At 37.6% G+C, this 27,292-nt stretch overlaps 2 protein-coding genes across 2 annotated transcripts in view; one reads left to right on the top strand and one right to left on the bottom strand.

The window, feature by feature from the left end:
• Nucleotides 1-27,292, bottom strand: part of LOC134662046 (protein CREG1) — a 550,933-nt gene that overhangs the window by 271,870 nt on the left and 251,771 nt on the right. The gene's annotated exons all lie outside the window — the stretch shown is intronic.
• LOC134661992 (homeotic protein proboscipedia) overlaps nt 1-27,292 on the top strand; it is a 67,549-nt gene that overhangs the window by 15,921 nt on the left and 24,336 nt on the right. The window lies entirely within an intron of this gene.

Raw genomic sequence — 27,292 nt, 5'->3', positions numbered from 1 at the left:
GGGCGCGCCTGGGAACGGGCCTCACCTGAGGCCGATACATCATGCTCTACATGCGGCAAATTGCAGCTCCTGTGTCAATCGCGGTGCGGGAACATTTAATATTAGGGTCATGTCAGTACATCAAAGATGAGAAAATTGACTTCGAGGCTTGTACTTTGAGGTGTGGCAAATCGATGTGTGTGCATTATTTATGAAGATATCTTTTGCCGGTGCTCCTTCTGGTCCATTGATGCTGCTGCTGCTTTTAAATTGATTGTACTGCATTACTTCAATTACGTAAAAAGATGCAGATAAGCATCATCTTACTAATATTCCACTAACGCCATTCTTAAGAGCTAACCTTGTCTACCATTTCACACATTAAATACATAAAACGATCACTTAAATTAAAACGTAAATATTCAGGTATTAGCGTAATAATTGCCATAATCGTTCCAACACAGAAAGCCATAAAATGTATAAGATTCAAGAACTCTTAGGTCCTTTGGAAAGAGGTTTAGTCTAATATGTTCACCGCGATTAACGCAAGCAGGAGCGCTGCCCCCTGCCGGCCTCAGCAGGGGGCCTCTTCGACACGGTGTTAACACGCGGTCCGAGAGCCGACATCGCTTGTGCGCTCAAATGTATTATCAGATTCACTTTTGCTTTTACACGGTCAGCACGAAACATTACTGAAATTTATATACGATTTATATGATTACTACTGTTAATATCTAAAATGATCAATGACATCAATAAATGTTTAGAAAAAAATTAGCTGATTTTAAAAAGCATGCTGAAATTGGCATGGTACCTATGCAATTCGTAAGTAATTAAAACTGCACTTAAGAGACTATTTAAAAACCTGTAGGTATAAATATTGAAGTTAAAATTTTTGTTACATACCTTCATGTTCTTTAAAATGCAGCTGAACGTTGTTTAATATCTGGCAACCAACCCGTAAAGTAACTGTTACTTTACGGGTTGGTTGCCAGATATTATACAAAAGTTTCTCGAAAAGGTTTGTAGAAATTATTTCGGCATTTCCCATTAGCATTATTAGTACAGATTAAACTTTAAAACCAATATGCATTCGAAGAATCCCTCACCTTAAATGTTTATAAGCAAACTTTATACTTTATACTGAGATAGTGGGGCCGTGAACTGGGGGTAATCAGTCACTGTCGCCGCTATCGAGCGATGCACGCGGGCGGGCCACGCCGCCGGCGGAAGCGGCCGCCATGCGAGGAATCAATCCCGAGATCTCTTGACGTACATTACAATTTTTATAAGATATTAACTAACTAACTATTACGGCTCAGCGTCCCAAAAGAGGATCTTGGCCTCCGAAACCAGAGCACACCACTTTTCCCGAGCCTGCGCCGTTTCTTGCCAATTATCGGCTTGAAGCTGACGCAGATCCGTTTCCACACTGTCTCCCCAGCGGTATCTGGGCCGACCTCCCGGGCGGCCACCAGTCGGTCTTCCCAGGTACGCCCTCTTGGCAGCCCGGTCTTCTCCCATTCTTAATAGATGATATTGGGATTAGGTATTTATCATTTAAAATATTTTTTCATTCATGTATTCAGCAAATTGCGAGTCACGGAAATTTAAATTAATTCGTTACCATATTTTACTTAATTTGTAATAATTGTATAGGACATTGTATAGGAAACTAAGTAGACCCCTACTTAGTTTCCTATGCAATGTCCTATACAATTGTGTAAGAAATGAAAAGTACTAGTGTGATATTGGTATTTAAAATGTCGTTAGTATTTTACATGTTGATAAATCTTATTCCAGTTCTTAACAAAGTACAATGTCAAGCAATTGCGATCTACTTCTAAATTTTAATTTAATTAAAAAACACACTCGAAGTGGTGCTTATTTCGCATACAGCCTATTTACAATAAATCGATATCAATCCGCTGCAGGTAAGGCCGCATCCTCTATGCAGCTCGGCGTTTGTGCCCCCGCTCTAAACTTAGATATTGGATTTACCAAGTTTTGACTGATTCCGTTAAGTGACAGCTCCTCGTCTATTCCACCCGTTTCCGCGCTGGATATCCGGTGGCACTTTTGCGTCTGCGTTCGCTTTGATATTTTAAAAGCCACGGATCCCAACATAACTAAAATATAAATATGTATGTATGTAGAAAAATCTCAAGTTGATGCTTCTAGGGTTCAGCCATCGGGGTTTTGAAAAATCGTAGGTATGTATCGCTTTTTTTAGATCGTAAATCATAACACGGTTGCCAAATTATATGAATAACCATCTCGAAGCCGTTCTCGAGTAACTTCATCGATTTGAAACCTGATTAAACAACTTTCGCTCTATAGAAAAAAAATCACGAACTTAGGTATAAAACGCATCATTAAATTATTTTAACTATTTTTGCGCAAAAAGCAATTAATATGAAAATTATTATAAAGTCGGTGTTTGAGCTTTCATCTAATTTCGGTTAGGTACTTATACAATGTATAAACGTAGAATATAAATACATATACACCCTTCCGATCACCTTGAGGCTATTTTCATGTTATTTTATGGCAGTAAAGCGGAATGATATCGGTGTATTACCAAGCCAACCTGAATGAATTTCTACTAATCCATAACCAAATCTACGAATAAGCGCTATGAAGGCCCAGTTTCCTGTTAAAGTTTCCCATCGCTCCTCGGCATTTTTTCTTTCACCTATTCGACTGCAGCTAAAACAAATCGTCGAGAACCACGCCTCCGGCCATCTCGACTCGGAATTAAAACGCCCTGCCACGATCGATCATTCCGATTCTTTAATACAATTCCGTGTACTGCACTGTCTCAATTTGTTCGGCCTGTTTGATGTCTGACGCAAGATGTTATATCAAATGATACAAGTTGATACAGCTGTCGGTTATTAAATGAAAGCAAAGAGATTCAGAATAATTTGGAGTTAATTATGATGTTGTTCACATCATTCTATGTACCTATCAAATTGTTTCTTGTAGCGCAAACGTAGATAAATAATTATATTATTACCACCTTCCCTGGCTTTATTTTAAACCGATGCAGTCAAAAGCTAAGACAGCGTTATTGTTCTGCGCTGGCAATGGCACCTGCTCTGAATGACGCCATTTTTACGTAATTGAAGCAATATAATCTTCTTATTACCAAGCCATGAGATAAAATAGAGAATGCAACACACAACCAACTAACGTAACGTATAATTCACAATCAACAAATTTGAATTTTAGGTCTCTTTGAACTTGTTGCCGTGATAATACTAATAATACAGGACCTCTCATGGGTCCCATATCTTTCTAGTAGTCCAAAATTCAAAAAGTTATCCGTAAATCACCCCTAGCAGGGTTAATAGATTACAGGAATATTCTTACCCAAGAAGACGAGCAAATCTCAATATAACCACCATTTATAAGCGTAAAAAAAGATTATAAATAAGAAGTAGATACATAAACACGTCACTGGGATCGCGTGCGTCCCCAATTAGGTTCTGTCTGTAACTAAACAACTGAAATATTCACTGTAATATGAGCCCATTTATACGTAATGATGATGACATGGGAACTCTGTCATTTGGTGTCTTTGCATTGGCACATGGCGTTATTTATTTAAACGCTCAATTGGTAATAGAGCGCTATCAATATATAATTCGACAGGCGTATTTAGAAGCATATATGTGGAGATCAGCACCAGTTAATAACCATATTTAAGGTGTCAATATAGAATGCAAGAAATCAGTCTGAACTGAATAAATGATAGGTACTTGGTTTTTTTCTGGTCCAGTATTTATCGTCGTATGTGTACTGGTCAGCCGGGCTAGCGCATGATTGGCGCGACAGTATCTCGCGGACAGATACTACCCGTCCTTCTTTTATAAACATAGAAAAAAACGGATAATCTATTTCGCCGAGAGGTACTGTCGCACCAATCATGTGCTAGGCCTACAGGTGCTCATAAAACATTTAGGCTATTTTGGAACATAGCCCGAAACCAGTCCTACTTGTGTTAATAATCAATAGGCTCTTTAGCCCGTAACCACTCACTACTGAGTATTTAAACCTCTTCTTTACTACGCCGCTCACTAAATTGGGTCCTTTGCTAGTTATTATCAATCACCCACTTAAACATTTTTATTTTGAAATGAATAATAAAGCACAGATAGGTACGAATAATACAAATACGAAATCGATTACTACAATAACACTCAATATTTTATGCAAACTGCTGGCGCCAGGCAGCTGATTCTAACAATGTCAGTCCCAATCCTAATGTATTTACTATTTACCTACACTTGTACTTTCGTTTGCAAAAGTAAGTCATAAATCTACCAAATTCGCAATGGTTGCAAAACCGTGGTTACGCAATAACGCAGGTAGTTTGATCCTTGTCGGTCATTGTGGTCCGCTTAATAAATCTCCCGACCGGCTCCCTTTGATTTATGTGAAAAATGACCGTAAATTTGAGGTTAAGAACATCGAAGGTCCCCGGGTTCCTATTAAGGTGAATTAAAACGGGAACAACAATTACTGGTTATGCAACAGGACTAATCGCCTCGCCGACATTACAGATGGGTTCAACGATTCCTTTTCGAAAATACCGCAGAATCCATTTACAGAGTACTTACCTATATTTAAGAGCAATTAAAAAGGTAAATTTTGTAGAAAAATTAATATATACCGATATTAAAAGAGTTGATAACGTATACGGGGTGTCTCCCATCATGGGGCTTTAAATGGACGGCTCGATTCTACTCGCTACACTAAGTTACTGAGTTACTTTTACCTATTATGTGACCAACCTCGAAATAGCGATTTTTTTTTGCTTTTTCATACATTTTGGCTGGTCAGATATCGTTCTTTTCTATGGAAAAGCCAAAAAAATGGCGATTTCAGGGTTTACTATGGGACCTCATAGTAAAAGTAGCTCGATTCGGAGACATGCTGTAGGCTAATTTAATTTATATTTTTGATGCAATATATTATGTTCAAGAAATTTGAATAGTTAGGTATTTACGGTATGACTTTTATTAAATATTTAAGGCCTGTTAAAGATCATTATTTACTTAGACCCATCCCACCTACCATCTATAGTTACCCACAACAAAAACAAAAGATAGGTAAATAAAAGCGAACGCCAGCCAATCAAACGTGATAAAATCGCCCATAAATCTTTCAAATAGCTCTAAATCTTTCCAGTAGCTAATAGTTCATAAACAATTATTTCGCGGTATAATAACAGTATTCATTGGCTGTCAATACATCGGTTTTGATTTACGCGCGGTAACACTTTCACCTCTACATCATTCCGGGCGATAAATCAATGGCGTGGACTGCCCTTTTGTGCCCTGGGATGTCGTTTCAATTGCTTACCGAGCTCTGGTGAGTTAAGAGCTTAGTTTGACCAGTATAAGTACGCTGTTCGATTGAGTATAGTTACGGATGTCTAGGATATACTGGTTCGCTCTAAAAACCAACTCTGCCGCGCTCGCGCACCTAATGGGAATGTACTGCCTTTTATCACCGCTCCTACTCCCGGGTAATATACGTGCGACAGATCGCGGTGCATTAGGTCAGGACTCTTGGACAGATTCGCACGTTGTGATTACAGAAATAATGTGGGTTATCATAATTTTTTGCTTTTATTCGTAGAATTCCAGCGAGTTTTGAAATTACGGCGTTTTGATAAGACTGAAAAATTTTGCCATGAGGGACTAGCTGATTAAAATTAATGTTGGTCTATTTTTAGGGTTCCGTACCCATAGGGTAAAAACGGGACCCTATTACTAAGACTCCGCTGTCCGTCCGTCCGTCCGTCCGTCTGTCACCAGGCTGTATCTCACGAACCGTGATAGCTAGACAGTTGAAATTTTCACAGATGGTGTATTTCTGTTGCCGCTATAACAACAAATACTAAAAACAGAATAAAATAAAGATTTAAGTGGGGCTCCCATACAACAAACTTGATTTTTGACCGAAGTTGAGCAACGTCGGGCGGGGTCAGTACTTGGATGGGTGACCGTTTTTTTGCTTGTTTTGCTCTATTTTTTGTTGATGGGCGGAACCCTCCGTGCGCGAGTCCGACTCGCACTTGGCCGGTTTTTATATGAACTGCAGCATTGTTTGTGAACATATTAATATGAAATACATTTACCGATTCATAACCACAGCTACCGCACAAAAAATAAACTAACGTCCGACTTATCTTTTTTCGGTTCACGTTTCACATGACTGACGTGTGACTAGGCGAGTCGGAGATGACTAGGTCACATTACTATTATCAGAAACAGGTAGCTAAACCTGTTCTGTCTTTTGTTAGTCCAGTCAAACGGCAGCCGCCAACTTACAAGCAAACAAACAAAGCGTAATCCGCAGCCTAAGCCGTCATGAAGAAATCAATAAATCACTTTCGCTAAGGGCGGCCGCGCACTGGGCGCCGGCTTTTGTCCTTCCATTGTCGGCGTAGATTTTTACGGCAATTAACGACACTTACCTGTACGGTGTACGGTAATCCTATTAGAGTGGGATGGCGCTAGCTGCGTGGGCGGTCGTGGGAAAGAGACGGCTCAGCGTTTTTAGATCACTTGTTTTCAATGGAAGGTGTGATCTCGACGGTAGACCGGTTCATGAATAGAACTTGTAATCGTAATAAATATGAATAGTTATTCATAGTTTAAGAAACTTGTAATGTTGGTGGCTTACACCTAATATATCGATATTCACTTATAAGACTGCTCATTTCATACCGGGATTTGAACGCAGGATCAACAGCTTTTTAACCAGTGTAATTCCATACAGACAACCTGCTCATCAATATTCTTAATTCACTTTCGTTAATTGTAAAATTATTCAAATTTTTGTTAATGGATTACCACATACATCTATCAACCCTAAACACTAATAGAATTATCAAGTATTCAAAATGCGATTGTTCATTTGACAGTGGATCGTTGGTGTCTCCCCTCGATCTCAAGTGAGTTGTTTGGTGGCTGTAAACTGATTTATCATATCAGCAAGAGTTTGCCAAACAAGCATCATCTTACACGCATAAACCCCATATCGCAACCATTGTCACGTAAGCACAATACATTTTGAACAATATGTGCTTAAACTTTGAGTACGTATTCGCGTAGCGTAGAAATGGTAGCGTCACTGATGTGCTATCAACTGTAACAATCCATGTTATACTTTTGTGCAAAGGACTTTGATCTTAATTGTCTGGGGTTTAGGTTGTATATTGTATGGGTGTTTGTGGAGTTATGTCGTTTTTGGCGGTGAGGATGGAGACATGCACAAGCTTGTCTGAGACGAGGGTGGCTGTGTATCATGTTGTCCGGTTTCCGGACAAGCCCGCCCGTAATTAACCAACTTACTACGTAAATGTTTGTTGATAAAACTTAAACTATCCCTTGCGACTACGTATGCAAGACATCATGATGCTTAAGCTGTAGCTATAGTTGGGTAAATTTTGCTTATAAATATTATTTTACTTTACACTGAACATAGTTCTGAAATAAGCACCTAAATATTCAGTGTGTGTTTTGAGCATCGCCTATTAGAAATTATCTTAGCTAGTTACCTATATTCTAATTCTGATAAGATTAACATTGTCCTTCCCGATTCTTTAAGGTTAATAAATATTGAATTTTGTATGTATAGTAATTAGATTTCATACAAGTGTACCCGATAGGCGGTATTCATTGGCTTATTGATTACCTGATCGTATTAGTAGCACGATCGCCGAATCTTAATGTTTTCCGCTATTTTGTATAAAAATAACATAACTATTAACACTAGCCATAAAACATTCAAGCAATCACACGTCCCAAACCTCAACACCGCATATTAACACTCGCGCGATAAATCACTGCGTCTTGGTTTAATCATCTTGTGTTATTAATAACTTGGCTTTGGAATTAAACAATAAATTCGGAGGTAATCGCGCGTCGCGCTAACCGCTGACTCAACGTTTATAGAGACAAATTGTTGCACCAGTTACTGGGAGACGTATTATTCTTGAGGCCCTCACTAGCAGGGGAAGAAAACTTAAAACATGACGGAACTATAACATCGGAATATTTGGGATCTCAGATTTGCATAGATAGTAACGTTTTATGTACATATTGTAACAAAATATTATAAAATTTAATATTTTTTTATAGTATTCTTATAATATCTATATAACAAATTTTTTTTACAATAAATTACAATTGAAAACTACAAATCGATATGCCTATTTTTCTGTGATGACCTAACTAGTAACATAACATAATTATTTGAATAACCTCCCATTCCAAACGCAAAAATAACTGTTTGGAACTTCTGTTTGATGCTCTACTTTAAGTCAATTTTAACATGTTTTCTAATTAATAAAAAACTGTACCTTGGTCAACACTATAACACATATTTATATAAATATGACAAATGGACCGGTCTACTGCCTCAGCCACTGCCCCTCTATACTTAATCGTGAGACGTCGCCCGTAGCGCTACGCCATAGGCTCCCTTGATATTGCTACGAAAAAGCAGGGAGGCTGAGACTTCAGTGATCCATTTTGTAATACATAGTTTACCTAAAAAGCATTTTGATATCGGTTATGTCAAAGCATGAGAATACAGTTATCAAGAAACATTTCGTAGTGTAGGTAGTGTATTTTTTTTATGAAAGATGAAAATATTTCATGTTTCATAAAAACGCCACGACCAGTGTAATCTGCGTCAAAACGTCGGAAATAAAGGTAACATAATTAATTTGCGATAAAACCGATGAAATTGTATTTAATACGAAAATATGTAGGTATGTTAAAAATAGGAAAATGTATAATTACACTATTCTTCAAGTTTGTGGTGAAGTAAACCAATTTTCCTTATTTGTTTTAAGTAGCAAATTTTATCTTAAATTAATTTTCATCTTTGGCCTGTAACAGTGCTTCCGTTTCTCGATTAAAACCATGAACGAAACTTAAAGACCATGATATTCAATTGACCAAAAACTGTAACGAATAACTACATAACATAAACACACAAGCGTTTTATTTATGCTAATGCCCTTACTGACTGACGCAGACACGAATGTCATTTGTTATGATGTGTGTCGTTACATTAATGCTAGTGATAATTATAAAGGTCGTATGTGCGGCGAAAAGTAGTGTAGATACGATTTATTGAATCAGAATCACCATGAATGTGAGGAATAAAGGCGTATGTGTAATTTGTGCTCGAACGCAGATGCGACATTTTTAAATACCTATATGATTTTATTTGTTTCTATTGTCTGTAATGAGACGTATGAGACCGACATTTTTATGCAGTTATGACCTTTAGAAATGAAATATTTTAAATCTTTGTTGTGAAAATGTTTTATTGCGCCAATTTGTAAGCTATGTGTCAGCAGCGGCAGCACAGTTTTAGATAGAATCGCTGTTTATTGCGATGTTGGACATGCAATTTAATGATTTCAATTTATTACGTCAATCAAAACTCTTAGTGCACGTTTTAAAGATATACTATTTACGTATTATGAGATTTTATAAGTTATGTTCCATCTACATATAAATCTTACTTTATTTATGTTGACTTAACCGATGCGGGTGGAGCCCCACAGTCCTGTAACATATTTAGTTTCACAATTAAGCGTCTAGCCCATCACATTTATTTACTTCAATCGTTGCCATGGTAATGGCTCCATGAGCCACTCTTAAACCCTAAAGTTCATGGTACTTACCAAACCAAATATGGTACCAAATATGCATTTGTGGTTGTTATAAGCTATTTTAATAATAGGTCATCTAGGTAGGTACGTAAGAATGTCAGTAGAACTTGATACAGCATCTTCTAGCAAGTTGTACCACTATAGTCTTCTGGAAGTTCTGGACAACTGGACAGACTAACAACAAGAAATAGTTCATCCACCCTTCTAACAGCCAATGTTAAGAAAAATGTATTACAGCGTAAATTTTGGCATAACATAACATGTCCATTTACGGAACGTCTCCAAACACCTTAAAGACAAATCGATGGTAGACAAAACACGCCTTATCCCCCTCGTGACGTACGACTATTAGTGCATCCGTCATTAGTCTCCGTCACCGCAACGACGCTGCATAAACGGCCGTTTTGCCAAATTCCTATATTACAATATTTTTGGAACATACCTTGTAACGCGTTGGACACTGTTAGGGATCAATTTGTTACAAAAGTATTTCGGGACATGTTGTGGGATAGTTGCAAATGGGATATATTTGCATTGCACATTGCACGATAATTGTTTTCTGTCTTACAAATCATTTTGAACGATGACATACATGTCAAAGTCAAACAACAGACAATTTACGAAAACAACACATGACGAGTCCAAGGGAAAAACGGGCAAAGATATATATTTTTTAAACTTCTATCTTGGTTGTTCTTTAAAATTCTCACACGAACGCCCTTCAATAAGTAAATAGTCAAATTGAAACTATCTCACTTTTGAAATTCAAAAGTTATGGCACAGATGGTGTGGTATTTTAAAATCGACAAATAGATTAGATTGATATCGTTTTCTCCGGGACTTCTCATATTTTCCAAAGTATGTATTATCTAGATTCTAGGTACATCAGGCACCGACTTCGCATGGCTTTCTTCAGCCTGCAATAACGATGTTGAGGCACAATTAACAAGGGCAATAACGTGACAGCGTCCGCAGGCTGAAGGGCTGAGGGCGTTAATTTGCTAACGCCCTAATGAAAGCCGCGACTTACCGCTGACGGCTCTGATCCCCGCCTAGATAAACGCTCTCAAGAATCTCACAGGAAATTGGCGTTTTCAGAACTCCCAACTTGTTCGTAAACTTGCACGATAACATCGGTATAGGTCTTAGTTAATCTGCTGGCCAAGAGAAATACATATTTTCATAGGAATTCGAAGACGTTAATTAGTTATACCTATCAAACTCGTAGATAAGATGCACACTTTTGCCACGAAGCCACTGTATAAGGTACTTCGTTTAATGGGAGGAAATATTAACTTGATTCAGAACAATACCATCCTAATAAAAAATGTAACTCCCAAAATACTATGAGAAAAATGTCCACTGACTTTATTTCAAGCATTATCGTGGGAACAAATTAACTAGTTCAAAACAATCACAGTAAAACAATAGCTCGAACACCGGCGTTTAATTTAAAGTACGTCACGTCTGCTTCAAATAAAGCCGCCCTCGCAATATCGAGAGTGCCATCGATTCCCATCACGCGTTGGAACTAATTTGATTTTAGCATATTAAGGGGAACATCTAGATATCGTCCCTTTTGGTGGAACAAAGTCGTATGTGCACATACGTCCTATAGTCACATCAGGCTTTACGTTATTAAAAGTACGACATAAGACGCTTGCGCCCTCAGGTAATAACGCAAATGATGTAAGGTGCGCCGTAATATCCATCACGCGCGGTATTTGCTTATCTATGCAAACACGGAAGTGTAAAAATCGTCGTGAAAGGAACTGAGGGCTTGGTGTTGCGCTGCTTGTTCGAATTAATTTTTAAAATCGATCGAGTTAACGAAAACGTTTACTTGTGTCACTATGGATGTAATCAATTTTCAGCAAGAAAGACGAAAACGGAATTAGTACCTACATTTTGTAAGGAAACTTAGTGAATATATGCAAAAAAATATTGTGAATCTTTTCTTGCATATATTCACTATGAATCTTTAAATGATGCCCACATCAGTAAGTTTAACAGTCACTGGTTTAACTTTAACCTTTTAACCGCCAGCAATTTTTGATCGAGCGTGCTCGTGTCGCCACCGACAGTAATTGTACCACGCAGAGTAAGGTTGGCATAGTTACGGGAATTATAAATGTGCTGTAAAAACCAAATCAGATCTTTGTCTTATTTATCAGACTGTGGCGAAATGAGCTGGATATGTAATGTCTTATATATCAGACTCTGGCGGTTAAAGGGAGATCGACAAAGCCCCCGAATTATGTATGTTTGTGTGTGTCCTAAAGACTATAAAACTACTACTAGACTACTTTTTTTAATATTAACATTGCCGTTAATTGACCTTGTGTTATAAGTCTAACGATACCAAACTCCGAAGCCGTAAATCTTTTTTGACATCCTAGGGTAGGTATTATTTAAGTTTTGTGTTAAATTCATCGAATAAAACAAGTCGCGTCCTCGGAGCGCCACACCGTGAAACAAAATTCTAATATATTTTTATCTGATTCTGTTACGCAACAGCCTCTGATTGCAGTAAACCCATTTAACTTTATGAATGTCCCCGCTCAAAAATACCTCTCGAATATTCCGCTGCTTCGATTTTATTGTCTTCGGCATTCCTTTTTTACGATACATTTGCTTTATTTATCAAATTCGTTTAGTTTGGAGATTAAAAGGGATTTCAGCTATATATACGTATGTCTACCTTTTAACTGAGGCGATTGGTAAGAAGTTATTACGGTCAGCCACGAACATGTTAACTAGTTAATAATGTAAAATATAAACTAGTGTTAGTCCCTAAAATCACCGCGCGAGATCCTCACATGAGATACCTAGTAGCTTTCGAATCGAACCTATTTAAATTCAAAGGAAAGTATTTTTGTATAAGTATTCTGTAATATATGCAAGAGTAGTTGGTAAAGGCTCACAATCAAACGGTAGGAAGCATGGGTCGGAAATAAAATGTAAGCTCGGAGGGTAGATAAGTGGGCTCGTGGAAATGTGCCGGCCCCGAGCGCCACCGAGCACCTCCGAGCACCGACCTCTCAATCGGATGCCGGCTACATAAATAAGACTGGATGAAGGCCTTATCTGAAGTTGTCACCTCACTTTGTACCTTTGATTCTGTGGTAGGTAGCTGAAAAGTGTGAGTTGGAGACTACTTATCGTGGAGGCCGTAATGTGCTTTTTCCTGTCTATTCTACTTTTAAAGAGCGACTCTATTTCCCCTCTCAGTCACTCGTTTTCTCTCAGTTTCAGAACCAATTTTAGTTTTCGGTAAACTAGAATTTCTTATGCGGTTCAGTTGAATTTACTTTTTTCTTTTCGGAACTTACGTGTTGCAGTACTTGCAGTCAATACCTATGAAGCCGCGATATATTTCTCATTCCATTTCCATTTTCGTAGCTATTTAGGCAATTCATCGAATCCTCCGGTTTCCTCCAGTGGTTTGTTTATTGAACCGCGAAGCATTTGTAATCGTTTAATACCCTCAATTCTTTATCAGCCGCGGGGGAATCTGTATCCGCGCCACCCCCGCCCTAATGTATTACTTGACGAAAGCTATCTGATTATCACCGATACAATTTCATTACACCCAATATCCTTAAAAACGACTACTACTATAGGTACCGCAGAATCGTAAAGTCTCATCGGCGGATGAAAGTTATTTATTAGGTCAAGCGTCAAAAGGAAATGAAATGAAACGAAAACGATACAAACTATAAAGCAGGCACAATAATGACGTCATTTGCTTATCAGTTGACCATTACCGAAAATCGAACGTCACATTTCCCAGAGTCCGAATGTCCCGAATGACATAAAAATACCTTATCAAAGACCCTCCATTGAAATGTGCCATCGATTCCAATATTTACTTTAAAGAAGACATAAATTCTGGCCATTTACAAAAATAAAAACATTCCGGCTCTTATCGAGTTCGATTTTTAAATAACGGTGCGCCATTGGAAGCTAACTCGAGGACAAGGTTTTGTCCCCGGTTCCCCTTTTTTCCAGGGGAGGAATTTCTTTTCGGCAATTTAGAGGCGAGCAGATAATAAAAGGGCTCTAACTGCTTCGATCGCACCCTAATGAAAAGTTGAAAACTCCTCATTTCTCTATCAATAGGTTACATTTCATTCCCGGGGACCATGAGCTTTCCTCAGGGTAGCACGCAGATACGCGAAAAGCCGTGATAAGTTTCCGTTAACTATTATTATGTCGCCTAATTTATTAATGTTTTTTGACTTCACAGCGCGTATACGTTTCCAGTTAAATATTTTAGGCTGGCGAATGACTTAACTACATCAATAAACGCTCTTAGTAGGTCGATCAAATAAATCGAATCAGTTTTTGCGAAAAAGTGAATCCCTTAATTCTTATTCCCAGTGCATCGGGATTATCGCATAAGTTTTATGATTCCCGATTATTTTGGGAATTTTGTGTTAAACATGCCGATTCATCACAATTTGTTTTATTTTAATCCCGATTGAGTTTTCCATAAGTTTTACCGTGTCGGTCCTGATCCGGGCAGCTCTTGACCCACTTGTGCTGCACCGGGAGCAAATCGAAAATCGATGTGCCAACGACCTCGACTCCCGCGCTCTAGGATTTGCATGGCGCAGATTACTCCGGAATAAACCCACAGCCGGTTTAAAACGTTAAGTTCGGATTTCGCAGATGCTTAGTCGAACCTGGTGCTCGAGGACAGGCGCCCATCGAAATAATAGAAATTTTCTTAGTTAACTTACAGAATTCATCGAAACAATCCAAAATATGGACCTTTCAACTGGGTTTCGTTACAACGAAAGATTCGTTATTAGCGATATGTAGGTACTTACATATTATGATACGTAGTTTTTTAACAAGTTAGTAAACTTAGCTATGCGTTTCAACTATTTAGATATGTTATGTTATATTATGATAATATTGTTGCATCAAAACTCATTCCTTGATGTTAAGAGAGTTACTACAAATTCTAACCCAATGTATTAAGATTGCACCTAACTATGGAATCAAATATTATGTTAGATATATATCATGCCATTAGAAAGATTGCCAATATAACATGACTTGCATTGCAGTATATTTCAATAGTCATAGACGGCCGAAACTCCCGAAATAAAAGAGTAAAGCAAGAAAAGTTAGGTGTATTAATGGTTCCACGTATAGTGCGGCTGTGTTGTAGTGATACGCACGAACACGCGTTTTTTGTGCCGGTTATTCCCCTCGCCACGTGGTGGGCACTAATTACTCAGCTGGGACCCCACCAAATGTGAGTTTTCCACTTAAAACAAATATTTTATTACGTGGTGTCCACCTACTTCTTGGTCAAGAGGAAGATTTTTATTAAATTTGTGATAAGTGTCTGGTCTGAGTGTAGAAATGTAGACATTAACCAAAAAACGGATTTCTGTCTTATACTTTAGTTATGTCTACTACTTTTATAGGTATCATACGTCTGACCACACGAATATTCTAGAAGAGGTATTGAAACATAAAGCGAATATAATAAACTTTACATATGTAATGCTCACTAATCTTTGACAATCAATAAAGGAAAATTATAAATAAAGCTTAAATATGGAAATCATTTTTAAAAACTCTAATTATAAACATGCGGCAAGAAAGCTCAAAGTTTTTGCAGGCCGTATTCATGTCCCTCATGCTTCGCAGCCGTCACGACGCACGGAGAAAATTAACGCGCCCCGCCATATTGAGATTGTTTAAACTTCAGAATTATGTACAAGCAACCGCTACGCCACATGTCCTTTCTCGGAACCCGGGAACTTCGCCACGCGTATTCGAATTTCTGTATGGAGTAGAAATACGGCTTTATAGGAGTAAAATCATACTTTCTCCTCGGCGGCGGCGGGGCTCTGTTACTAATGACCGCGCGGGGAGAGGGCGCTCTACCTACACCTACCTACATGCCATGACAACCACACTTTATATTGCGTTTAGCTGCCTACCCACACTTACACACACAGCTCCAACTCGGTTTGTGCTTTTTTATTCTTTATTCAACGTGCACGTATATTTTTCGACCAGTATTGCAGAATTTGCGGTTTTGCCTAGAAACGCTTATATGTTTTGCGAAATTTACGCGAACTTTGAAGTCGTAAGCGGTGTTATGAGGGCCGCACTCCGCTTTCCACACAAGTTTTGTATATAACGCTTACATGATAATAATTTTAAGGTAGAACCGACGTGTTACGGTGAAACTACAGATGTAAATTATAATCATTTGTTTTCAAGCATATAAAATACGAATCAAGCCATGTATTCAGTAGGCACCCTAAAATTTGCAGTAGGCACCCTAAAATTGAATGATGCATCATAACATTCATAACTGTGTGCCTAACACAGTTATGATGCAACATTCAATTTGCTACACAAATTTATTAAATTTAGCAGTTCCCATCATTTTGTTCTATACTACATTGGACAATGTCAAGTTGTGCCATTTTTGCTGCAGACTTGCCGAGGCGTTCCGCAAGTCACTGCCCTCCGTCATGCATGTGTTAACGTGGGTCCTGCCAAAAGTCAGCAAACTGCTGAATCACGGGTTTGGCCTGCTGTTTGCACCGCATACCAATTGCATTGAAAGGCAACCCAGTGTAAGGTGATCTCGCGATCTGTAACAGTTACTCGTATTCGAAGAATACTTAAATAGTCTGCCAGAGGCGATGCGCTGGTTAAACAATGACAGTAACACCCTTGGACAACGCCTGGTTAACATGTGTGTCGAACTCTCGTCTGTCAACTTTGAGCTGAAATTGAGACGAGAACTGTCATGTGGGAGACGAGTTACTTAGCCGTGGGGTGTATTTAAAGTTTTTATATCTAACTGCGATATCTCGTTAGTCTCAAGATCACGCGAGTATCATTATTAGAAATCCATCTCTAAAATTACTCTATCGCCGGCATGATACTGCAAGAACATAAGTACAGCATAATATATCGACGTACAACCATTTGTTTGAAGTGTACAACAATTTCAGTTGTTTTATTGGTTTTGAGATCGGTTTCCTATTTCATAAATGTTTGCTATAAAAGTATAGGATAGGATAGATTAGGTCCCGAAGTATTTAAATGGTGTTTTATAAAATAAGTGACTTGTAAAGTTTTCTAGCTTTGGACAAATTTCAGAGATAATCCAATTTTTCTCAGAAAAGCTTTTTTTAATTTTGACTTGGCTAAATAAATATCTAAATAAACCCATTAATAACCAAATGGCTTCTTTTCTTTTTAGCAGTGATACGAGTAAATTCGGAATGCTCTATTATTATGTTTAGCCCACTTCAACCGGCTACGCATTCTAACACTTCAGTGACATTATGACTAGATATGTCACTGACTAACAATGCATATGACAAAGTAGTTTTCTTTTTCCAACGCAAGAAACTGTTGAAATGTGTGATAGCCATGAGGTTTCCGTTCGCACGGCCAGTTATTACGGAACCCGCGGCCCATACCGGCATGATCTGTACGATTGTAAACCTTACTGCGTTGACATAAAAACTAACGGTCAACGCTTTTCTGTGAGTTTATGCGCTTGATGACTTGCTACGGACACGATTCCGTTCTCTTTACCGCGGACTTGCGGACAAATGAGACAATTGAACGGGAGTCATGTCACGAAGCTATAATCATAATCGTTTATTGTCAACAAATATGCCTAAAAACAAGAAAAAGATTTACCAGTTCCTGGCACCGTTACTGAATGTTTAGGTATTCTTATGCGTAATACTGTAATAATTAACAACTGACACCGGGGGTTTGTATGACTTGCTCAGCTTAAACACTTTAAAAACTTTAAATATATCTTAAACTTAAGAGGATAAATGGGTTCTTACGGTTTTCAGGTCAAGTTATATCGGTTCATATTGATTCTGCATTTACCATTTTACCCTTACACCGCATACAAGTTATACCTACGGCAATGTTAAGGCGAATACTCAAGCCCATTTCAAGTATTTTCGATGTCCATGTTCCATAAAGCCAACTTTATAATAATCTACTTTAACCACAACTATTTTATAAAGTTATCTACAGACCTACTAGTTACAAAATAGAAAGCCTACCGCAAATCAGTCTTGGGGGATCACAGGCGCAAAAAAGAATGTTACCTATAGTAATAAGTGATTAAGTACGTATGCAATCTTATGCATACCTATTATTAGCTAATGAAACTTTGTGATCTTAGCTGATTTTTTTGTTTATTTATAATACTTACTTAAAAAGTATATCATAAATTTATTCTAATATTTCAAACAGTTAAGTATTGGTTTGAAAACTAGTTTTTTATGGAATGCTTTTAAAAACAAAGTGAGTAATTTAACGGTTCCTATAATTAAAAACAAGGTGCGTTTTACGTACCCGTTGAAAAGGTCCGACATAAGTAGTACCTAAGTAAGTTCCCATCGCTTAAACAGAAATATTAATCGCTGGCCATTTATAAACGAGTATCGAAAGAGGTCTAGGTTGTATTAAAATGAATTTAATTATTTCTTTTAAAAGAAGACAGACGTAAGTTGCATACATTGGGTTTGTTATAAGACTTTTTGACGTGAGAGTTTGGATTATGTTACGACGCCAGAGATCACATAAAGAGTCCGCCTCTTTACCATCTCAGTTATAAAAAGTTGTATATGCTTTCACGCTCTGTGCTGTTATTACAATAGCTTTCCAAGTACTAACATGTTCATTTAGTCAACGAACCAGTATAAGAGCGCGCTACAATTACGCATAGTTATTGCGGATCAGGAGATCACGCTACAATGGTTTGTACAGGACGTCGGTTTGGCTGCTATTTTGCAAGCAATCACAATGAATATCGTGAACATGACCACTTATGGCTATTTGGTCTCAGCGGACATTCACGGGCGGGCTCGAGCAGACGAGCAATCATTTTGACTTTATTGGTGCAGCGGCAGCGCTGCGCACACGCTTCTCACCGCGGGCTGCGTGTGGACGCCTTAATAGCTTCAAGTTCATTGGCATTCAGCTTTATAAAACAACATGTCGGCATCTACAAAAGATTATATTGGTATTATTTATGACGACGATACAATGTGTATAGAGTCAAGTAGACACTTCTCTTCGCAATTGCTTTCGTGTTGAGTTTTTGGTCAGAGTCCTTGCAAGGCAGAGGTTACTTTTTTAAATGATTATAAATACCTCTAAATCTGCTTATCTTATACAAAATATGTAAATTTTAAATTTGAAGAACTATTAGAAACATGACTGTATTCTGCCCGGGTTCTCATAAGTTTATTTCATACAAAAAATATATCTCCTATATACAAAAACCGTAAAACTTCCGCATTTTTACTACGACAGCTCGTGACTGAAATGGTTGCGTATAAATTTCCATACGACAAATTTCGAACGCAACAAAATTACCTACTCGTAAACACATCAAGGATATCGAGCGCATCAAACACATTCATGTAGAGCACATCTTTCAAACATTCAACATAGATATCCAAATTGTTATTGGAATAACGCATCATCCATCAGACGTTGCCGTCATAGGGTGCTCGGAGCACTCGCGCTAGACAGGGATGGGGTGAGAGTTGCGACTGTTGTTAGAATGGGACAGGGTTTGAATTTTAAGAATTTGCATAATCTGCTTGGGTACTTTATCATTGAACCACGTGGCAGTGACTGGTGCAGTGGATTACGTACGCGGGATTAAATCGGCATAGGTCGTGCGAGTCACGCGTAGTGTCGCAACCGTGCGTTCCCTCCGTCGAGGACTTCGAGATTTATAGGAGACGTGTGTTTGATGCATTAGTAATGACGAATTTAGATACGCACCTTGATTTCAGATTAATGTCATGCAAATTTCTTATGTCTGTGCCAACCATTTGATTAAAATTATTTAGGTAACAATTAAATTACAAATTATTATTGAACTACCTACCTGCAAACTTAAGTAAATATCCATAAGTACTTAAGTATCTTTCTTTATAATTTGAGGCACCAAATACCTAACCACTAAATAATTTAATTAGATTATGTACAGCAATCGGTAAATAATGTTACACATCTCTTACCTACATATCATTTATCCAACGATTTTGAAAAAAGAAGTGTGTTTTGATTCAAAACCCATCCAGCGGTCGAATCAACGTAAGAACACAATTGAAGATCTAACGTTCTTATGAGATGATAAATATCACACCGCCAGACTCGGTCCAAAAAACGCTTAACTTGTCCCGCTACAAAAGGAAAAAGCCAGCGTCTTCCGTTCGGACGGCGGCACAGAAAAAATCTTCGCGAGGGATCCCGGCCTTCCATTTATCATATTCCATATTCATTTATTCGTCAAGTTCTGGATTCATTTATTCGTCATGTCTTGATTTCGTCTCATTTATTATTAAAAATGAACTGTCCGGAGCAGAACGGGACATGGGCCGCGGCCACTGTTTCAATCTTACGATAATGTCATGCTGCGTTAGCTGCCAAGTTTTTGCTACTTTTGGAAGCTACGAGGAAAATGTCGACTTTTCTTGAACAAATTATAAAAAAGACAATACATATTATTATCAGTTGTATAACAAAGAACACCAACCTGCCGAGTATGATATCAGCATGTAATACTCATATAAAATCGCATCTTTCCTTTAAACCAAAGGTTTTCTATTTTAAATCTTACCCACGATATAATGATACACCAATGATTAATGTCCTAGATTAACTTTAACTATCAAGAACAAGGTTAGTTAGCAACAGGCTTGGGAATAAAATACTGCAGCCACGATCCAAACCCGCGAACCCATCCATCACGCGAATCCGGTCCCTTGTCTGACCATCTGACCTTATGATCGCTCGGCTCTTTTTACCTATTATAACTGTAAATATTGTTTCACAAGTCGTAAGGGGAGCTTAAATTATCATTGCAGTAAAAATTAGAAAAAAAAAAATCTTATATCCTTTCAGCGCGCATAAGGTACGTACCCACTCGCAAAACTATCGTTACGCTGCGTGCTGAATTTTCTGCTACTTACATAGGACGTATCTCTCCATTATTTTGGTAACACTAATTAAATGCACGATAAACAACAACGTTGCACGACAAAACTCTAAAATATTCAATTACCTATGTGTTTAATATTTTTTAACAGGAATACGGTAATAAACATGATGTGGATTGTGGAGAATTACTTTTAAAACTTCTATTAAGTTTACAATAATTCCATAAAATGTGTTCGATTTCGTTACTCTATAAGCTATGAAATACATACCATGCAATCATTTAATTACTCATATTTATAAAAGTAACACAATACAAGCTGACGGCATTCGAAGCTGTCGTTATAATCTAACATCGTCACCTGACCACTCGCAGTGACCCCCGGTCAGAGATTATCGCTCATCTGCCACGGCCGTGATGGATGACGCCGTGACGCCGCGCGCCGTGACGTGACGTGCCGGACGTGACGCTCGGGACTCTATTAACAGGTTTACGCAGCGGGACGCGCTACTGTTCAGTGTATTGATAAATGTGATACCATTATTTATAAGGATATTTCGATGTCAGCGTTTCGTTTATATTTGATTAGTGTGATCAGTTCAATATATGTACTGAATACGGGATCTAAGCAACATATAAATAACGTATTTAGGAATAAAATTCACATTTTCTTTGACATCCATTATCTACTCGTATTTTTAAGTTGAAGTTGTTATCACATACATAAGGGTGTTCTATGGTTAGGATAAATGTGCCTACGAGGTTAATTGAACCTAAATGAAAAAGTAAAGGGACCTGCCAAAGAATATTTAGTTTCAAGTAATAGGTAATCTGTATTAAATTATTAGTATTGGTATTTATTTGTTTAAGGATTGTCATAAAATTGTAAATAATGTATATACGTATTAGTTAATTGTTTTAAAATTCAATGTTTTTTGTGTTCCATAGTGTATGATCTCGTTCCCTATACTATACTTGGACAACGCTATGTACTCCATAATTATATCAGGTAAAGTACTCTGGGACTATTGTAATGCAACATATGTAATACATACGATGTGGTTGTATTTAATAAATAAAATAAATAAATAAATCCTTAACACACTAACTTAGGTCCGTAGACTCGTGCAGTTTTAATACTGAAGGGGTAACTATAATTCGATCAACAACTTTCAGTCTCACACGCATAGTAATTATGTGTTAAGGAAATTAAAAAAAAAACAAATATAATTCGACATTTTGCTACGCAACCACTCGACACTGTAACACAAACAACCTTCCCACATTGTCTATGGCCACCATTAAAATCCCAAACTCCAGGAATAAGACGCACAAAGTCGGATATGTTATCCATTTGTAAGCAATCCCGACAATAAAACGTTGTCGGTCTTTGTGCTTGCTGTCGGCGGGACGAGCGCCATTTCGCGGCCGTAACAAATGAGCGCATTACGTCCCTCCGCCACTACATACGTCATACCGGCCCTAACTATTATATTATTTTTAATATTTCTTGGAAGATTTTTGCCTATACGCCTCGTATAAACGGTCATACGAATAGGAAAGTAAAAATACAATCGTGAAGCACTAGACTACTGACAAACAATTTATGAGAGGTTTCTTAATCAATATTGTTCATATTTTTTTAAGTGGGACAATTTAACGATATTTTGTTATTAATAAAACAAGACCACTTAAGTTATTTAGATACCTATTTTTAGTTAGATACCGGTGCATATTTAATTGAGTTGTGTACCTATAATTATACATATATGAAACTATTTTAAGACTATCTGCCGTATTCGAACTTCAAGATATTCACAAGAGACGACACGTACTAGATACGTTGTAGTTTAGATTTCAACTAGTTCTCTTTTGCAGCGCAATTCGAGTAACCAATGTCACTTTTACGTTAGATAGAGTTAGATATCTATTAGATGTGAAATGGATCTCTAAGCCATATCTTGTGGAAATCGTTCAAGAATATCTCCAGAATCGCGCAAATGTCAAATTTGACAGGTTAGATCTTAAACATATCGTTATCGTATCTTGGCGATGTCTAAAAGATATCTAACAGATGTCTATTTCAAAATCCGAATCAGGCCCTAAAACTTATTTGAAGGTTTTATTACATAAGTACATATTTTTTATTATACTCGTACCTATAAATAACTAGACAAACCCAAGTCATGAGTAGAAGACGAAGGGCAATGTCTCGATTTCGTCACAGTACCAAGTTACAGCGCCAGTACTGGTCGCAGCAGACCACAAGTTCTACAGATCCACAAAACAAAGGGTCGGATGTGTGCTAGTATCTAAGTGCACATACGCCCTTTAAGCCGGCGAGGCGCCGGTGCAGTGATGGCAGGACCCGCCCCGGGCGCCGAACGCGACAGGAACAAATGACCCCGACGCATCATAATAAATAAAACAATTTGTTCTTAATTAGATTTCGTGAATTTAATTTTCATGCCAGTAATTGGTCGGTGGCCACAAAGACCGGTCTATCGGTGATGGATGATCGACGCGGCTCGTACTATTTACCTACGCCCGACCGGTGTAATTAGAGGTTTCGGAAGTTTACTTTCATTATTGCTTATGAACCTATTACTGTTTCTAATATAGATTTCATTTCGTTTTTTTTATATTCTAGAGCGTGAGACCGACAAAAATAAAAGACTACTACTATCTCAGAACGATTCACGCTCGGATACGTTAACTAGAAAAATCATTACATAGATTCGTCTCTGATCAATAGGTAATATTTGTCAACGTTAATGCATTCTTCAGCTGTAGGAAACTCTATATTAAAACAAATGGAATAGAACACCTACACAAAGCAAAGAGGAAAACAAAAGACAAATCGGAAAGCGTTTTCCTTTATATAGGAGGTTACTTCGGAGGCAAGCGTAAAGTTTAAAAAATAAACGTCGAAAAAATCTTGAAAAGTCACGGACGCTTAACTTTCTTCCCCTGTTTTATTTTACGTTCCCTCTGCACTCTGATGTTCCTATTCGCTCTTGCATTGTTATATAAATGTTCCCATCTCCCTCCTTTAAACTGATAAGTTCCTTTTAAAACTGCAGGAAAATCGAAGTCGTACACTGCGTAAATTAAAATCAGGCACAACCCAAGTATAAGTCATAAAAAGAAAATATGCCCGTCGTTTATCAAAAGTGCCTGTAATTGTTTATTGTATTCTATTTTTCGTAGTCTGTTGAAACTCAAATTATTTTGTCCGTTGCAATACGAGTAGAATAAAATATATAGGCACATTTATCAGTTTAGTACTTATTTCAAAACAAGATTTGTCTTAAATGTGTGTCCTAAATTTGTTAATACATAAGTACTAAATATACTAATGAAAAAATCATCTGCTTCTTAGCTCGTATAAGTATAGAACTTATATATGAATGTACAGATAACATATATAATGAATCAACGAAAACATTTCAATAGTAGAGTCGCTCGCTTCGGCATTTTATTTGCAAACAGAGAAATCTACGCAACACTGTGGGGTCAAATGTGCATACTCACTGTGTATGGTAAGCAGAAAAACCAAAGCAAACATAATTTCAGACAGAGTTTTCCAAAGATCCAAGAGATTGGAAGACCAGATTAGGACATTTAGGACACCTAAGTTAACAAAGCAGCTTAACATGCTGAATAGGAAATGGAACAGGGAGGAGGCAAATTGTTAAACAATTGACGACAAAGTAAGAGATTGAATAACACCTATACATATATATATACTGAGGAGAATCGGATCATAGGCAATCGGGTCATACTAAAAAAAATGATATTGAAAATATTGCTTATGACTACCGTCGCAGGCTAACAGAAGACATGTATACGGCGCTATTTTTAATGCACTCATATCAATGAAATATTTCGAATATCAACGGAATTTTCATGGTGACCCGATTCGCCCTGTGATTCGATCGGTCCTCAGTCTACCCTATGTAGGTAGTCAGATGAAAAAATAAATGTGTACCCAAGAGCAACTTGCAATCCTAATTGAGGCGACAATTTGTTTTGTTTTATCTTGTTAATCGCTAGTTATTCTTCAACGCTTACTTGTTTCAAGTAAACGTTTAGAGAAGTCTTCTTGTATTCGGATTAGATATCGGTTAGATTTCTGGTTGGAACAAATTCAACAAATAAGAGATGCATATGCCAATGATAGGCCTGTTTCTTTAAGTATTCACTTCTCAATCAAATATGGTGGCTAGATCTAAGCAAACCAATCACAAAAAACATCCCATCTGCGAGGAATGTGTCACAGAACTGTTAGTCGCATTAGCCGTACATGGCGATATTGCCGACCGTACTCCATGCAAATGTAACGGGCCTTGGCCCGCGCCTACCGCGCAACATTCACTACCTATTATTGTAGTATTGTAGAAATACCGTAGCAGATGAATAGAAACGTGGGTTTGGGTGGTTACAGTAGACTGTATAACTTTACCCGATTTTACTGGATGTTACCAAGGTACATTGTACATACACACTACGTTTTACCAGAGATTGCATTAAAAAGAATTCACCTTTTTATGTCTGAAAGATCGTAGGTGCGTGATCTTTCAGACATACTGTTAACTGTTAACGTTCCCACCGATGGACAGTTAAGAGTGTTGTTGTTTATATAATCTAGATAGGTACCTTTTATATAGTAGTTTATATAGTAGATAGTTACCTGTTTTCTTATCGATCACAAAAAGAATGTTAAAAGATTCAAAACATTAGATTTTATAACAGATTTTTTTTATAGATAAAGTGCCCACCTATACAATAAGATGCATTAGATGCATTATTGGCTAATAGCTCAAATCTACATATAAATAATCTGTATAAAAAATCTTTATATTTACTCAATATGTATAGGTATACGTGTGATTACTCGTATAGCGGTATCATTCAAGCAATGTTTTGTAGACTGCCATTAGACTACAAGGAGCTCGTGAAAGTCCACGCACGCAGCTGGACAAGTAATAAGTTTTTGGCAAAAATTTCATTTTTGGTACAAGCTTTTATCGCTGACTGTACTTTTCTTACGACAGACAACTAATACTCATCGAGACAATTCTAAAAACCCCTAACACAATTAGGTTGCGTTGTTTCATCACAGAGTTCCTATGGCCACCTCCTGTTTCCATCATCAGATCACTTCGACAGTACCATATTATTGCATTGTCATCAGAACTACATACAGCTGCCAATTTTCATGACGCTACGATCCTTGGAAGTTGGTTAAATTAGTTACCTTAGATTCCATTACATAGTTACATACAGGTTGACCTAATAAAAGCTTGTTAAAAACGTAAGACACAGTTGTAATATACACATCAACCGTTTGGTACATTTAATTAAATTATCAAGGTAGGTACTTAATACATTTCATTATTACTTTTTTAAATCTAAATATTTATTTTCTTAACTTAGAATGTTACAGTGAACCTACGCAAGTTTAAAATATGCGTTTTGTTTCTAACTTCCAACTAAGCAAACAGTAGCTAACCGGCCAGTAGCTCGCAACTTTAAACCCCGCGGCAAAAACTGAAACAAAAGCCGTCGAGCATGCCTGATATTGATACCAGTGACTTGCACTTACCGCCCTTTCAGCTCTGAATTAAAAGGTCCCATCTCAATCTGATTCTAAACCAACTTACAACCTTTTGACACACCAACTGTGTGTGTCATGGACTACCGAACCCCTAAACTCTTGTTTGTTGAGCAAAACACTGTCGCTAACTTTGTGTTTAAATATTAGTTATAGATTATGATGTATTCGGTACTACATGACAGGCGGGTTTATAAATGAAATCAATTTTGGAGGATTTTGTAGTAAGTCGTAAACAACGACGTACAGCCAGCATCAAAAGTAACGGATCAGACTACGCGTCAAAAGTATCTACCTACTCTAATATGTTAACAAAACTATATAACTATGTATGTCTTTATACAACAATTAGACTGTTACAGATACTTATGAACTCGAACTGTAGAGATGTACCCCTATTTGGAAAAGTATTTCAGGGTGGACAGATTTTTTTGGAGTGCTGTTTCATTCTGTTCTGTTTGTACAAGAAATCATTCGCACTGATTTATGTTTTGAATTTAATTACTTTTGCGATTCCAAAATATTCGAAACCACAACAACCGTGGCGTATATCCTCATAGCAGAGTGGTCAAAACGAACCCAACGACAAAAATGCTATCCCAAATGCACCATACGCCACATAAAGGCGCATAAAGTTAATTTACCCCGCTTTATTACTAAAATTTAACTCCTTCACCGCATCTAAATCTTATCTGGCGACAGTTAAGAGGGCATTCACGGAAACTTGCGAACCTGCAAAACCGGGACTAAATTTACCGCAGCAATGGCTATAAACAAGTGGCCGCGCGCGAGAGGAATATTCAGGAGGAAAGTTCGGATAGTCCACTCAATGGCCGCCACTAGTGATGCGCGGTGAGGACATTATCGTTCCTGGGAATATCCACCAAATAAGGAATTGTTAAATGCCATAACAACATGGGAACAACATCTGAGTTATGTTTTTTCTCTTCTCTGAATATTGTTAGGTAGTACATATAATTTGCATGACTATGGCGCCGCCCTAGTGGGT

The sequence above is a fragment of the Cydia amplana genome, chromosome 2, assembly GCF_948474715.1.
Source record: "Cydia amplana chromosome 2, ilCydAmpl1.1, whole genome shotgun sequence".
NCBI lineage: Eukaryota > Metazoa > Arthropoda > Insecta > Lepidoptera > Tortricidae > Cydia > Cydia amplana.
This window is presented reverse-complemented; position numbering and strand designations above follow the sequence as displayed.